Here is a 16,202-nt window from a genome sequence, read left to right as displayed (position 1 = left end):
CTTCCAGAAAGTTCAGCTTCTGTCTCGTCAGTCCACAGAATATTTTCCCAGAGGTCTCGGGGATCATCCAGATGTTTGTTGGCAGATGTGAGCCGAGCCTTTGTGTTCTTGTTGGTCAGCAGTGGTTTTCTCCTTGGAGCTCTCCCATGGAGGCCATTTTTGCCCAGTCTCTTTCTGGTTGTTGAATCATGAACTCTGACCTGAACTGAGCCAAGTGAGGCCTGCAGTTCTTTAGATGTTGTTCTGGGTTCTTCTGTGACCTCCTGGATGAGTTCTCGATGCTCTTGGAGCAATTTTGGTAGGTTGGTCGCTCCTGGGAAGGTTCCCAGTGTTCCAAGTTTTCTCCATGTGTGGATAACGGCTCTCACTGTGGTTCTCTGGAGACCCAAAGCCTCAGAAATGGCTCTGTGACCCTTTCAGACTGATAGATGTCAGCGACTTTGTTCCTCAGCTGCTTCTTTAGATCGTGGATGATGTGCTGCTTTCTGAGATCTTTTAGCTTCACTTTTTCAGACAGCTTCTATTTAAGGGATTTCTTCATTCAGCAGGTCTGCAGTGATCAGGTCTGAGTGTGGCAGCAAGGCTGAACTCAGCTTTCCAAACATGTTTAATCAGAGTCAGTTCATGATTAACGAGAGCGGCAATGACTCTCTCGCACAGGGCAGGCAGGTTTGGATAACTTTACCCTTTAATAATGCATTTTGCCTTTACTCAGGTTATCTTTGTCTAATATTACAATTTGTCTGATGATCTGAAACGTGGCAAATATGCTAAAACCTAAGTAATCAGGAAGGCGGCAAAGACGTTTTCACAGCACTGTAGGAGCGCAGCCCATCTTTCTCAGGAGAGAGATTTAATGAAATTCTTATAATCTTCTTTTATCAGCTGTGAACTGTGATTTATAGAATCTGCAGGAGCGAAGCCATGCACATCTTTACTTATTTATAATGATGTTAAATATCCTTTATTTTCTATCACTGAACAACATATTCCAGTCTGAAAGAGTTGGGAGAGGAATCATAAACAGACACGCTCATTTCAATTTGATTCCAACAATCTATCATTCTCTCTCAACATTTGATGTTTTTGTACCATTTTTAATTTAAATAAGAATTCAGATAATTTACAAGTCATTGAATTCTGTCTTAATCAAAATTGCCCATAGCTTGGAAACTTTCTGTAAACAGCACGGTATAAACTATAAATTAGTTACATTATTCAGCCTGACTTCATTTTAATAATTATTTCAAACATTGCTGTCAAAAAAATGAAGGCAGCAGGAGACAGTGCATCTGAGATTAAGCAGTTTAAAGATTTAGTTTGACTTTTTTTTATATCAACAGGCTGACAGCTGGAAATTTTCATTACCATTATTTTAATAAATTTAGGACATCTTTTGTCCTAGTAGAGGAACTGGGAAAATGGACTAAGTGCTTCCAGAACTACACTTACCAATCAGTGATGGGTTATTCTAACAGCTTAATGCCAGGATGTGTTCAGCAGCCACTAAAAGCTGTCATTAATTGCATTTAAGTCAGTCAGTGATTTAAGTGGCTTACTTACCCGACACATGTTCGTTCACTTAATGAATCCACACACAGATAAGGTGCAGGTCCAGCAGCCAGCTGGCACACAGCGACATTTTCCCATCATCCTCTCCTCTGATCGTCACCGGGCTTCATTGATTTTACTCCAGTACATCTGAGTTGAGAACTGTGGCAGGATTGAACCCACATGCCCACACACACGCAGGAAACGACGCTAAAGCGCTTTGTGTTGCTGTTTGTTTTTTTTTTTTTATTGTGCAAAACCAAAAGCACACAAAAAGAAAAACACTGTTGCATTGTTAGTGTTCCCTTTTCAAACAGCCCCCCCACCCAAAAAACAAACAAACAAAAAAAAACTATATATTTGTGAAATATGGTATGTATGGCCAGTATTTGATGAAGGAAAACCGAGTAAATGAGGGAATATCATCCTGAATATATCACATTACAGTTTTTTCTGTTATACTTAGTAAGAAGTTAGTTTTAGGAATGAGAGGTGTAAATATTTGTATAAATCAAAATAATAGATTATATCACACTTCCTATGATTACTGTGGTCAGGTTACACAGAAAGGCAGGTGGTGGTCACGAGTTTCTTTGCAGATGATTCAGATTCAGGCACTGACAGGTTGTTTCTCTTTCCAGTTCAGGAGGTTTGTCTTCTGAGGGACCATCAGGATAATGTTTTGGTCCACTCTCCTTCACAGCGTAGCTTCAGCTCAGTGAGGTTTGCAGCATTCATTCCTGCACAGCTCTCTGAAGGCCCCCCCACAGGCTGAGGTCTGGACTCTGACTGGGCCGTTGCAGCACCTTCATTCTTGGATCATCGTCCTGTTGGTGACCCAGTTTGGTCCCAGCTTCAGCTGTGGGACAGACGGCCTCACGTGAGCCTCTGGAATACTTTGGTCTACAGAGGAGTTCACGGTCCACTCAGTGACTGCAGGGAGCCCAGATCCTCCTCCACCGTGCTGACAGCTGCTCTGAGGTGTTCATCCATAGTACACAGCAGCACATTTAGACTCAGCATATCAGCACAAACATCTGCACTTTGGTCTCGTTTGCTCCAGAAGTCTTTGTGGTTTGTACAGATGCAGCTTTGCAGACCTGAGCTGTGCTGCCATGTTCTTTCAGAGAGAAGAGGCTTTCTGCTGCAGCCCTTCCAAACAGCCAAACTTGTTCAGTCTGTTTCTAATTGGGCTGTCATATACTTCAACCTTTCACATGCTAAGTGAGGCCTGTAGAGTCTGAGATGGAGCTCTTGGGTTTGCTGCATGGTCTGAGCTTGGGGTGAATTTGCTGGGACGTCCACTTCTGGGGAGACTGCACTAACACATCTCAATGTTCCCAAAGAGCAAACTGCCAAAACTTGAGTAGAGAAAGCCCACTCTCAAAACTTCTACTGAAAACTGAGTGGTAATTAGTTCAAGTTCACTAATCAAAGAGGGCCGCTGTAGGGTGCCGTGTGAAATTTTGATCTCTTCTCAAATAGTATGAAGTCTTGAAGAAAAGAAAGAAGAGGATTTTTTTTTTTAACTTCTGCAGTGTAGCTTCAAACTGTTTTTGTCACAGCTGCATCAGCCAATGAAACCTCTTCAGTTTGGCTTCCTGCTATTCAGAAACAGACGCATTCACGGCCATCAGCTGTCATTTAAAATCTCCTCCACAGGCGATTCACACCGAGTACCCTGCGGCTGTTGTGGGAGAAAGAGAAAAATACCTCACATATCTGAAAAGGTTAATATGAGTAATTAGGGATTTGTGCATGTGGATCATTTAATCCAGATTATTAGATCAGCCGTTTACCTGATGAAGCCCAGCTGTGCAAGTGTGAGAGCGCCCTTCTGTTTGAATGAGGTACCAGCATGCTCTGCTTGCTTCACTACCCATAAATCTGCTGAAGAGGAAAAGTTTATCTGTACTCACACAACATGCACACAAAAAGTGATCTTTTCAGTGAGAGTGAGACGTCTCATGTCCCGCTGTTAATCCGAGGATAAGAAGAATATTTGGATAAACTGATTCTAGATTTTTCATCAGGAGTCAAAGAGAATATTTCTCCTCGGTTCTTAGGTAGAGAACATTTTGATGTCATAAAGGTAACTCACGAATACAGAAATTCAGTCACACAGTTCACACTTTTGATGGATGTGCTCGAGACAATAGATACAGTTCCATTTTTAGATGTTTGCCAGGTTCCTGTTGTAGTAAAACAGCTTTCTGTGCAGATTAGGGAAGTCACAGCAACATGAAGTGCTTTATGGCATCCTCCATTTTCATTTGGGAATGAAGCGAGCGAGTTTCTGCTGAGGTTTATCTGCTCTCCCAGCACCTGCTAGAGTAATCATTTGGAAACATGGTGGGAGGACATCCTGTCCTAAATCCTTAAGTGACCAATCAGCACACACTAGAAGTATGTTAGACACCCCGTTAATCTAAAATGTTTTACTTTCTCGTTAAATAAAGGTTAATAAAAACTGATCAATGACTATCTGACTGATTTTCTATGACCTTTGAATGTTTATGAAATTCAATAACTTGGTGACAGCAGTTTCTGACATTTCATCCCTCCTAGATATTCCATGATCGGCTGGTATTGTAAAATGGAAGCACAGCAACCCACCCATAAAGTGGCAGATCATGTAAAGTTGCAGAGCAGGGCCACTGAGTGCAGATATTGAATCGCCAGAGCAGTGACGACTTTCACGCAGAGCTCCAAAGCTCTGACATTATCAGCACAAACACTGCACCGGGAGCTTCATGACAGTTTGCCATGGCTGAGCAGCAACACGGAAACCTTACATCACCAAGTGTCGGGTGGAGTGGTGTAAATCAAGCTGCAACTGGACTCTGGAACAGTGGAAACATGTTCTGGGGAGGGTAGGCAGTATGATAGATGAGTTGGGATTGGATGAACACCAGAACATCACCTACCTGACTGCATTGTGCCAACTATGAAGCTTGGAAGCGGGATGATACTGTGGTGCTGTTTTTCTGGGGTTGGCCTGAGCCTCTTAGTAAACTCAAGTATTAAGATTTCTATTCACTGGATATTTTGGACAATTCTGTGCTTGCAGCTTTGTGAGAACAGGCCTTTATCTGTTCGGGCAAACAGACCTTCCCCCAAAAAGTCCATAAAAGCTAGTTGGATGCATTTGGTGTGAACTTGACTGGCCAGTAAGATTGAGGTCAGGGCTCTATGCAGATCACCTTTGGGATGAACTAGGACATCAGCGTCTGACCTCACAAGTGCTTTTCTGAATGAAGGGGCAAAAGCCCCACAGATGCATTCACATCTTTCTGACCTAGCATGTCTTTCCACAGTTTGCTCAGCAGGGCCCATTTGTAACACGTTCAGCTGTCTTATTAAAACACTAACTCTACAACTGCCTGCATGTGGTGCACCACCACCACCACCACCAGAACTTCGGTTACACTCTGCCTGGAGGGGCTCAGCATTAGTAATTTTCAATGAGACCCCAACACAGGTTAATAAATCCATCTTATCCTGAAACACACCTGAGGCGCAGTCAAAGAGCCTCTGATCTGAGGGAAATGCACCTTTCATGATCTCCGCGGGGAGACTGGGTCATTAAAGCAACAAAGGGATGCAGTGTTGGACATGGAGCAAACTGAGGTTTTGAAGAGGAGGTCTGGTGCAGCATGAGAGAATCTAACTGGACAGATCTTGCCTCATTAGTCTGAAAACACCCCCTTCCTCATTTGTGATGCTGCAGCATATGCTGGAGTTTTAAAATGCCATTTTATGCCTCTTGACTTTTCCCCCTTTTATTTAGTCTGCTATGGAGCTTTTTGTTCTTGTAGAAAGGCCACATTCCCTCAGAAAAAAATGCTGTTTGCACTGCAGGTTTTTTCAGTTACTTGTCCATGTCTTTTTTTTGGGGTGGGGGCAAATAATGAATCTGGTATTTAATCTGTACTGTCTACTTAATTCAGGTCGTGTTGTCTTGGCCTCCCTGTGAGGAACCTTGTCTGCATGTGGATTTAGTTGAAGCAGCACATCACTCAGCCATAGATGTGCTGTGAGAGGTGCTTCTGCAAACGTTAACCTTTCAGACTTTTTGCAGGAAACTGTTAGAGAGGAGTGAACATGAAGAATTTCAGAGGGCAAAAATGCTGCAGGAGCAATTATGATGGATGAAAAGTTGTTTTCTGAACATTTGAGTAAAAATATGAGCCTTTGAACCTTTAAAATGCTTCTATCATGCTCACTTAAAGCCATGTATTCATGGTAAATAACCTTTGAGGTAATGGGAATGAAAACTAGATGGAACAAACTGCATGTTGTAACAAGTCTTTTGGCCTCTTCAGTTACCACATTTCTTTCTTGTCTTTGACCCTGAATACATTTCCTCTTTTGAATTTGCTCTCTGAGCCGTGCAGCTCTGCAAGAGTGGCTGAAAAACAAACTATTCCCTGCATGAAGTCTCGTAAAGCTTTGGGAATTAAGACCAAAGTTAAACTAAAGTGAAATCAATTGTGTGCAAAAGCTTTGGGAAAATGCCACACTTTGTTGATTTCTAATATTAAGAAGAAAAACTTCTGCAGAATCTAAATGCGTCCCTTTAAGGCAAAGCTCCATTTTCATTTTGTTTGTCCATGTAACTGATAAATGTTTGTGGGATCCAGCCATGAGTCTGTACTTGATGTTTTTCGAGATGCTCTTTTAGTTGAGAAACTTTTCTGTCTTGAATGCACAGCTTAAGACCTCTATTCAGAGGACTTTGATGGCCATTTTAAGGAGTTCCAGTTGTTCAAATTTGGAGAGATGAGCTTCATTTCCCCATGAAAGGGGAAGTCATTAAGCCTGTTATGCCTTAGACTTGCTTTGGCAGGATCGAACAGTTGATTTTGAGTGTAAGCTCTCCGGCTGGTCAGATTCTGATTTGGTGGCTCTTTCATGCCAGTTCTGGAGTTTAGTGAGATCTACTCACTAAAAATGTTCTCATTCCAAAGCCTCAGATAACCACTCTCTCAGATTCATTCATACATTTTATCAGTTAGTCCCATTCAGTTACAGCATACCACCATAATCCATCTAATCCATCAAGTGCCACATTTGGGGTGACCAAGTGTCCCTCTTTAAGTGGGGCTGCAGCATTTTTAAGCCCGTTTTCTGCCCTGACCCATAATTTCTGGGATTTAATTTTTTTAAAAGTCAATATGACTTTTTTTACCCAATGGCAGTGAAGAAAGTAAGGACTGACATCATCATGATTCATGTGCGGGTTATAATGTCATCATCTTTTACGGTCTGTGCTACACCCAAGAATACAATGTTTTAGTGGAAAATGAAAACTGGAAACTACTGAAAAGAAAATGGACTACAGCTACAATAAGAAAGGGAACATCTTATAACTGAGTGAAACTGGTGAAAAGAATTTCTTAGTGATATTGTGTCAGTCTCACAAAAATATGGCGTTCAGAAAGAGATGTGCTAATCCAAGGATGCATCGATTGAAACCAATCCAGAATTTGCTAGATGTAAATTGTTTACATTTTGGAGAAAGTAGTTTGTTCCCAGCTATTGCCCTTTTTAAATTTTACTGGCCTCCTGCAACCTGCTCAGTCTGGATTTAAAGCCTTTCAAAGCACTGAAACTGATTTCCCAGTGTTAACCAATGATTTACATCTTTGGACCGATAATGCAATCTTGTTTTTATTGGATCTGCATTTGATATGACAGATCATATCATTTCATCATTGTTAAAAGAGGTTCTGCATTGGAGTTAAGCATCAAACAATTTGAAAGCTACAGCCTTAAGACCAACTCACTCTTCTGTGTCCTTGGATCAGTTCTGTTCTACCACTGTTCTGATTCTTTATCAAGTCCTGCAAGGATCTGTTATGGGTCCAATTCTTTTCTCTCTGACTGGGGAACATTAGGAGATATATTTCTTTCCATCTCTATGCTGATGACTGTTATACAGTTCAGCAGTTTCCTTCCTCTCATCGTGGGCATGAATGTCAGGCTAATTTTGGGCTTTTAAAGATTTCTTTGCAAAGTTCTTTTTTCCAGGGTCGAATGATTGTACAACATACATATTTAATGCCTTTAAAAAACAAGAACTGGGTCCACAATTTTACATTTATTTTGGATTTTCTCTGTTCCAAACTGGGTTAAATATATGCATGCACTAAAATCTTTTTAAAAAGTGGTGCTGAAGGTTCTACAAAGTCTTTTAACTTTACAAGGCTTTTTAACTTCTTATTAGAGATCATGATTGACTCCAGCTGGTAGTTTCTCTTTGCTGTCAATGTAACGAGTGCAGCAAAAAAAGGATTTGTTTAACCAGTACTGCACAATGTGAAAGTCCAAGTATGCCCTTTGTCCCCAGATTCTGCTTCCTCTACAAAAGACATTTCAGTGGGATTAATGAGATCCTCAAAGTATTCTTTCCACCACCCCATTATAGCCTCAGTTGAAGTCAGCAGCACCCCACTCGCACTATACACTGCATGGGTACAGCGCCGCTTTCCCCTCCAGAGTCAACTGACGGTTTACCAAAATCACTTCAAGGCTGTCTTAAAGTCTTTTTTGGCCTCACCAAACTCCTCTCACACCTGAGTTTTTGCTTCAGCCACCACCTGAGCCACATTCTGCTTGGCTTGCTGGTACCCATTAGCTGCCTCCAGAGTCCCACAGGCTAACCAAGCTCGATAGGACTCCTCCTTAAGCTTGATGGCTCACTTCACCTCTCTTGTCCACCGTCTGGTTTGGGGATTATCACCAAGACAGGTAACAACCACCTTGCAGCCACAGCTCTGTGCAGCAGCCTCAGTAATGGAGCTACGAAACATGGTTCACTTTAACTCAATGACCTCAGCCTCCCACGGAATGCTGTTGAAGTTCTGCCACAAGTGGGAGTTGAAGATCTCACAGACTGGGGCCTCACAATGTTACTAGAGGTCAAGGTAATGCCATCCAGAATAGGTGTCTGGTTAGACACAATGTTTCTAATATTTTTTTCAAGAGCTAAGTAACAGAGTAACAGAATTCTTGCATTGTAAAGCAATATTTAAGTTATGGATATTTATAATCTTGTCTGTTATATTATGTTGATAAGCAGTAATGCCAGACTCAGAGTGGAAGATCGATTACTCAGACAGTCCCATTCAGCCTTGGACCAGCCAACCACACACAAGATCCCCACAGATCCATCCTCAACCAGTCAGGCTGCAGTTCAGTCTTATCCCAGACTGATGAATCCCCTGTTCAGGCAATTAACCAGTGCAGATTCTTCACCTTCACGCGTCCAGCCTACAGAGCGAAGGATGGCCGCAGCATGGATCCCCAGTTTGGAGCCAGATTGTCCTGGACCTTCTAGAACACCAGCAAAACTTTCTCATGCACCCACTCATCTTGGGCCCATGATGCCACCCATTCTTGGACCAAGTCACTCTCGGGCTACCTGGGAGTCCACACCATACTCTCAGCCTGTAAGACTTCTATCACCATGAGCTTTGAACAGTCTGATGATATTTGGCCTCCATCCATCCATCCATCCATCCATTCTCTTCCACTTATCCAGGGCCGGGCCGCGGGGGCAGAAGCCTAAGCAGAGAAGCCCAGGCTTCCCTCTCCCCCGCCACCTCCTCCAGCTCATCCGGAGGGACCCCAAGGCGTTCCCAGGCCAGCCGAGATACATAATCTCTCCAGCGTGTCCTGGGTCTACCACAGGGCCTCTTCCCGGTGGGACATGCCCGGAACACCTCACCCAGGAGGCGGCCAGGAGGCATCCTAATCAGATGCCCGAGCCACCTCAACTGGCTCCTTTCGATGTGGAGGAGCAGCGGCTCTACTCTGAGCCCCTCGCGGATGGCCGCACTCCTCACCTTATCTCTAAGGGAGAGGCCAGCCACCCTTCGAAGGAAACTCATTTCTGCCGCTTGTATTCGCGATCTTATTCTTTCGGTCACTACCCAAAGCTCGTGACCATAGGTGAGGGTAGGAACGTAGATCGACCGGTAAATCGAGAGCTTCGCTTTTACGCTAAGCTCCCTCTTCACCACGACGGACCGGTGCAGCGTCCGCATCACTGCAGAAGCAGCCCCGATCCGCCTGTCGATCTCCCGTTCCCTTCGCCCATCACTCGTGAACAAGACCCCGAGATACTTAAACTCCTCCACTTGAGGCAAGAACTCGTTCCTGAGCCGGAGATGGCACTCCACCCTTTTTCTGATATTTGGCCTGTACCCCCTAATACTCCTGCTCGTGGGGCTACACCAGGAACAACAGCAACAGTATGGGGAGATGAAAGAGAGCCAACAGTGCACCACTCTGTAGAGAGCTTTCGGGCAGACATACAAAAGTTGCCACAAAACTGGGCTCACATGACAAAAGAGGGACAATTACAAAGTTCAATGACAGTATGCCCAGAGAAAGGTGATGCAGTTAGATACACTGTGGGCAAATGAACAATGAACACATCCTCTGACAAAATACCAAGTGGGAGCAGGTTCGGCACAAGATTCACTTTGAATTTGGTGAAATGAAGGTTGATGGGTGAAAAGGAGGAAACTGCCCCCAAAGAGATCATTGTGGACTTAAGTAGAGCTATTAATGACTCAAAAAGGCAATTTTCTACTACCTCTACTCAACAACTTTACCCCTTGTGGGAGACCTGATCACTGGGGGAATTCAAAGATAACACACCCTTTTTTGTGAAGATGTAGCAAATGTACTTAATCTCGCTGGAGTTAATAAAACATCTGCATGAAATCCAGCTAAATTCAGGGCAGAGAAAAAGCTGAATCGGATTTGGATCGGAAAATGAAGGAAATACCACACAATGTGAAACTACTGCCAGAGGAAAAGATAAAGTATAATATGCTTTTAGAAAAATATTTTAATTTACAAAAACAAAAGGATGCTAAAACCAGAGAAGTAACTCTCTCTCCCTAAAAAACCTGAGAAACCCAAAGTCTGAGCCTGAGGAAAATCCTGTGCTGAGCAAAGTCTTAAGCAACATAAGCCCCCGCTTTAAGTGAAACACAGAGTATATTATCTGTAAAGTGACAGACTCCAAAAGAATGAGTGGGTGGAATACACACAGCGAATTGATATACAAGAATACACCTTTGGAGTAGGGGTGGTGGGTGCTTGCCATGATCGCAGGGTTGCTGCGCCCCACCAACCCCTCAAAGCTCAGTCTCACCAAAATCTAAACAGTGTAATATTCCCAATACAATATTTAACTGACTACATGGACCCACTCACACCCTGATCTGGGGCAGCCGCTTTGTTTTTTGTGCAGGGCTTCACAGGGGGTGAAAATTCTGCCAGTCTTATCACCCGCTTTGAATGTTATCAGTCCATTAAATGCACGTTATTAACAGTTATCAGACCCATAGTTAAGGGCCAGGAGGGGCCGTCTCCACCTCCTAGGTGGTCAAAAAGGTTGTTATCATCGTTCTAATCGAGGAACACTGTTCCAGTGTGACGTGGACTGGAGTGGGTGTCTGGAGTGGATCTGGATTCATTTAGTCCCTCCCAGCAGCCAGCTACCGCTCTAATTCAGCTGATCGAATGTTATCAGTCCTTAAATGCACTTTATTAACAGTTATCAGTCCCATAAGTGTAGTTCAGACTAGCCCATTAGCACCTGCTAGCCGTCTCAGTAGGCCGTTATCACTAATTAAAGCGGAATCCAGATCCACTCCAGACATCCACTCCAGTCCACGTCACACTGGAACAGTGATCTTCGGTTAGAACTAAGACACTTTTTGTCTCTTCTGTAGTACATCACTGTTTCAGTAGCTGGATTGAGCCACAACATAAAGGTTTCCTCAGTTTGTCCCTATGAACTGAGAATTGGGGCTATGAGGTGACCATAAAAGGATATCTTCTGACATCATACCAATCCAAGGAGAAAGCTGAAACCAAATGTTTGAAGCTGAGCTTTTGGATCACAGGGAAAACTTTATCCTGACCTCATTAGAAACTTTGAACAGGTCCACCTTAAAGGGGCTGATACTGTGCTCTACTTTAAATTTCATGTTTATATATTTGATATTCAGTGGTTACCCATCTCAATCTGACAGTTCATTTTTACTTCTACTGATGCATCTTGAAATGGATGGATGGTTGAAGAGTTTCTGAGACAGGTTTAGTTTTCCCCTCTCTGCCTGGGGACATTACTGTATCTCAGTCAGCATCTGAAGCTGTGAGCTGCATATCATGCTGAGGAAATAACTTCCCCGCAGGGAGCTGCGAGCCGGCCCCTTCTGTCTATATTTCAGCAGATTGTAATAAAGTTTTCCGGTCCTGACATCATGCCTCTCTGTATATAATTTGGACACAAATGAATGCTCCAACTTAAATTGAAATGGCACCACAGACAGCAAGTGTGACAGGTTATATGCCCTCCACCCCTAACTGGTAGAGTGTGTGACAGCCTTTCCTGAACATGTCAGAAATCAATGTCTCCATACAGGAGCTAAGAAAACAGCAGAAGCACTTTGATTGAGAACTTGTTATATTATGTATGTAATTGTAATTTGAAGCTTTTAAAGTGCATCAATTGCAGCATTGTGTCAGAATTTTATTAAAACATGGCAAAAGTATAACATCTAATTTATTGGAGGCTAAACAGTGAAGCTGTGGGCACCCAGAGTGATTCTAGGTTTTCCCCTTATAATAATATCAACTTCTCCAATTGGAGTCTATGGCAGCCCCTCGACATCCTGAGCCTGATCAGTGCCAAGTTTGGATGTTGATTGAATTGATTGAGCCACCATATTGGATTTTATACAAAAGTTATCACATTTCATTTTGGTTTGCAGAAGCATTTGCCCGCATCAGTTGATCAAATTTGATGGCAAAGCTGCCAAAAAGGAGGTGAGCTTTTATCGCTGCAGTGCTTTGGCCTATCAAGACCAAACTTCAGTCAACCTTTTGGACTCTGCTCAAAACCGCAATACAAACGTCACAGATAGTTTTATTCAAAAGGTTAATCACATTTGTACCTCTTGTTTCTCCATGTGTGCTGAGTTCTGTGTGGCTCTCTGTGCACTTACCTCTCCTGCATTTCCTTTTGCGTTGAGTAAAGGAGAAACTTGTAGAGTTTCCTTGGGTAAAAAAGAGGCAGATGGGGTGCCTGGGTGGCTTAGTGATGAAGCTGGCGACCACATACATATGCCGCATTGCGGTGCGGGCGGCGCGGGTTCGTGTCCCGGCCTGTCGTCAGTTTACCCGTGTGTCTTCCCCTGTATCTTTCCCCCATTTCCTGTCTCTCTCCACTGCTAGCAAAAGCCGCTGCGGCCAAAAACGCAAAAGAAAAAAAAAAAAAAAAAGAGGCAGATGAAGATGAAGAGCTGCTGGTGTGGTAACTAGGAGGACTCTTCCTCAGAGAACTTTTGGACCTGTTGTTCATGCCATAGGTTTTATAGGGAGATGATTGTCTCCACTGATAAACTTTGCCTTGTTGATAGTCCATGGAATATGATATGAATAAAATGCATTTTTTTTAGATATCACTGTCCATAGGAGTGGGCACCGACCATTTTCGTAAGAGCAAGGATAGAAGTACTGTCCTTCGTGGACAGTCTTTCCATCCCTCAGCTCTTAAAAAGAGCTTACCGTTGTCCCACTTCAACAGAATACGATGTGTTTGTAGCTCTAATGAAGATTTTCGAGCACAATCAGATGACTTAGAGGATCAGTTTACTGAGCGACAATATAAATGTTTTTCAGGGATCTCACAAACTTATTGTTTATACTATACAAACCTAAAAAGACAGATACCAATATTAATTGTATTGTCCAATATTTTCCTTTTTCTAGAGATCTACAAACTATTTAAAAAAAATGACAACACTGGCACATTGTCGGCTCTGATCCGACTCTTAAATGTTTTAACACACCACCCCGTATTGTTTACAACAGACCTCTAAACTTAAAAAACATTTTAGGCAAAACTTGCCTTCCAATTTCTAAACCTTCTAACTTCTTAAACTCGATCCCATCTGGTAATTATTGCATACAGTGCAACTTTATTCATAAAACTAAAACTTTCAACCATCCTCGATTAGGTGAACTCTTCAATATTAGAGGCGTCATAATATGCCAGACCAGTATTGTTATCTATCTGCTTATATGTCCACGCGGTTTAGCTCATGTAGGTAAAACTACGAGACCATTAAAAACAGAGGCCTTCATTACTGCGGCATTGAAGCTATTAAACCACAGCACCGTGGTGGTGATGTCAGCAGGGAGAAAGAGAAGAGCCGATGTATGGACACATTTGTCCTTTGACTGTGACAAAATAAACGATGTGTAAACCATGTGGGGCGACTATCTTGGATAAAAACACGACAAATCTTAAACGACATCTGCAAACCAGGCACCCAGATCTCCATGCAGAGGTCAGCATTTTAATGTCATGCAGGGTAAAGTGTTTTTCCCAGTTTGTGTTTAGAGAAAATCTCCACACCGCGGTGGATTAGCCTTTATAATCTTAGTCCTGAACACTGCCCTCTACCTTTCAGAGCGTCCTGCTGTAAAACGCTCGGATTATCTCAGTGAGGTGGTGTTAATGATCAGGTGTGTGGGAAGCAGGTGAAACACTAATGTTAATATTATTAATAATATTCCATAACTTTTAATAAATGTTTAATTTTGTGTAAGTGTGTATAATGACTAATTCAAGGGAACTGAAGAAAAAGCATTTACATTTTACACCCTTTATATTTTAGTCGACTATATTCTTACCATAATTTGGTCGACTAAAACTAGACTAAAACTAAAACTATTCAGATACTAAATTATGACTAAAACTAAATTACATTTTTGTCAAAAGACTATGACTAAAACTAAATCAAAATTTGCTGTCAAAATTAACACTGCTATGCCCAAAACGTCACTTTTCTCCAGCTTTTTGTATTAAAGTTTCATCCAGGAGCTCTTTTGGTGTGCGGACTTCCTTTTTGCCAACCCTTCCAAATAAGCCACATTTGTTCAGCCTTTAATTGTACTGTCATCAACTTTAAACTTTGACATGCTCACTGAGGCCTATCTGAAGTTTCATTTACTCAATTTTAAGACCTGCTAAAGACCAGATTATATGATATTCTGAAACCTTGGAATTGAAAACATGACTCAACATGATGAAGTGAAACATAAATACATTTGAGGAAAGTTTACAGCATTGGGCAGTGTTGCTAAAATTCCACTTCTAATATTAAAGGAGCTCTGTGTAACCTGAGAAACGCTTTGAAAACCACTCTGTACATACTAGAGTACAACAATGCAGGGAGCTATGTTTGGCCTTGAGTGCTTGCTTTTTAAGTCAGTTTGCTCTCCTGGGTGAAACATTTCCAAGGTGGTGAACACAACCCCCTCAAACCCAAGTGTTCATTCACTGAAAAGCAGAGGTATCCTGATATGAGTGAGTGATAAAGTGATAAAACAATAAAGTGGCAGCTTGTGTCAGATGACCTGAGTGAAAAGGGTCACTGACCTGTCAGGCTGCACAGGTTGAGGCTGTTTGTTGATGCATTACAAACAAAAACATGAAAACGAAACATAACTGTGGCTTCAGATTTCTAGTCTTGCAGAAAAAAGTGTGTGTGTGTGTCTGATTATATGGACTCAATCACTGAATAATACATTAAGTAATTTGTAAATCTTGGTCCTGGGTTGCAGAATGGAGGATTATTCATGGTTATCGATAACCAGTGAGTGCAGTTGCAAAACAGGACACCGTGTAGCCATGTCCTTCTTTAACATGGTCTAGGAGTTGAAATGTTTGCTGCATGATTGTGGATCTGAAATCTAATCAAGGAGCAGCATCTCAGAGGAAGGTGTCGAGTATCTTGTTGAAGCTCTGCCACCAAGAACTGAAGCTGCAAGAAGACCAAAGGGAGGGTTTCACCCATGTTGTGGTGCAGAGTTTCACAGCTGCTTTATTTCTATTGTGTATAGGATTTGTAATCAACTTTGTATCACTGAATACTTGCATAAACCTCTGTATCTAAAATGCTCTATAAATTACTCAAATCATTTCCTACTAAGATAGAGATTTTGTAGTTTAGGTTAAAAATAAATGTCTTGAGAAGTATGAAATACCAAAGAATAGGTCTTCTTTTCCCCAGCTAGCGGGAAGGGAAACTTCCAGGAAACTATACAGTTCAAAGCAGAGGGGCTTCACCTTCCTATTGATTTTCTAATTCTCCTTCTCTTCACTCTTCATTGCTGCTGATGTTTTTCTGAAGGGCTCCCTGTAGTATTATTCAACAGCAACTTGTAGAAAAGTTCTCAAATGAAATCAAAACTATCCTAAAAACCAACCGAAATACAGATTTGTGTTTAGAAGTGTAGGAAAGTTCAGCTTAACGACAGGTGAAATAACCAAATTAGACTTCTACATTAGATACACCACCCACCCCAACCCAGTGTATCAAAGGCTTCTTTTTGCCAACATCTGAACAGACTGTAACACTCTGGTTTGAGTGGCACTGTGGTTAGCACCTTTTGAATTTACTCCAAACAGTACTTTTTTTTTATCCTCTTCCTCTTCTCTGGCTTTTTATTCTAAAATTTGTGCAGCGAAACTTAACCTTTGCTTGTTTTGATGGCAATCAGCTCTTGTTTAACACTTTGAACTTTACTCTCCATGTTTTTATTGCCCCTGTTTG

Source organism: Archocentrus centrarchus, chromosome 6 (assembly GCF_007364275.1).
Source record: "Archocentrus centrarchus isolate MPI-CPG fArcCen1 chromosome 6, fArcCen1, whole genome shotgun sequence".
Taxonomy (NCBI): domain Eukaryota; kingdom Metazoa; phylum Chordata; class Actinopteri; order Cichliformes; family Cichlidae; genus Archocentrus; species Archocentrus centrarchus.
The sequence above is the reverse complement of the archived record's forward strand: the minus strand, read 5'-3'. Positions refer to the sequence as shown.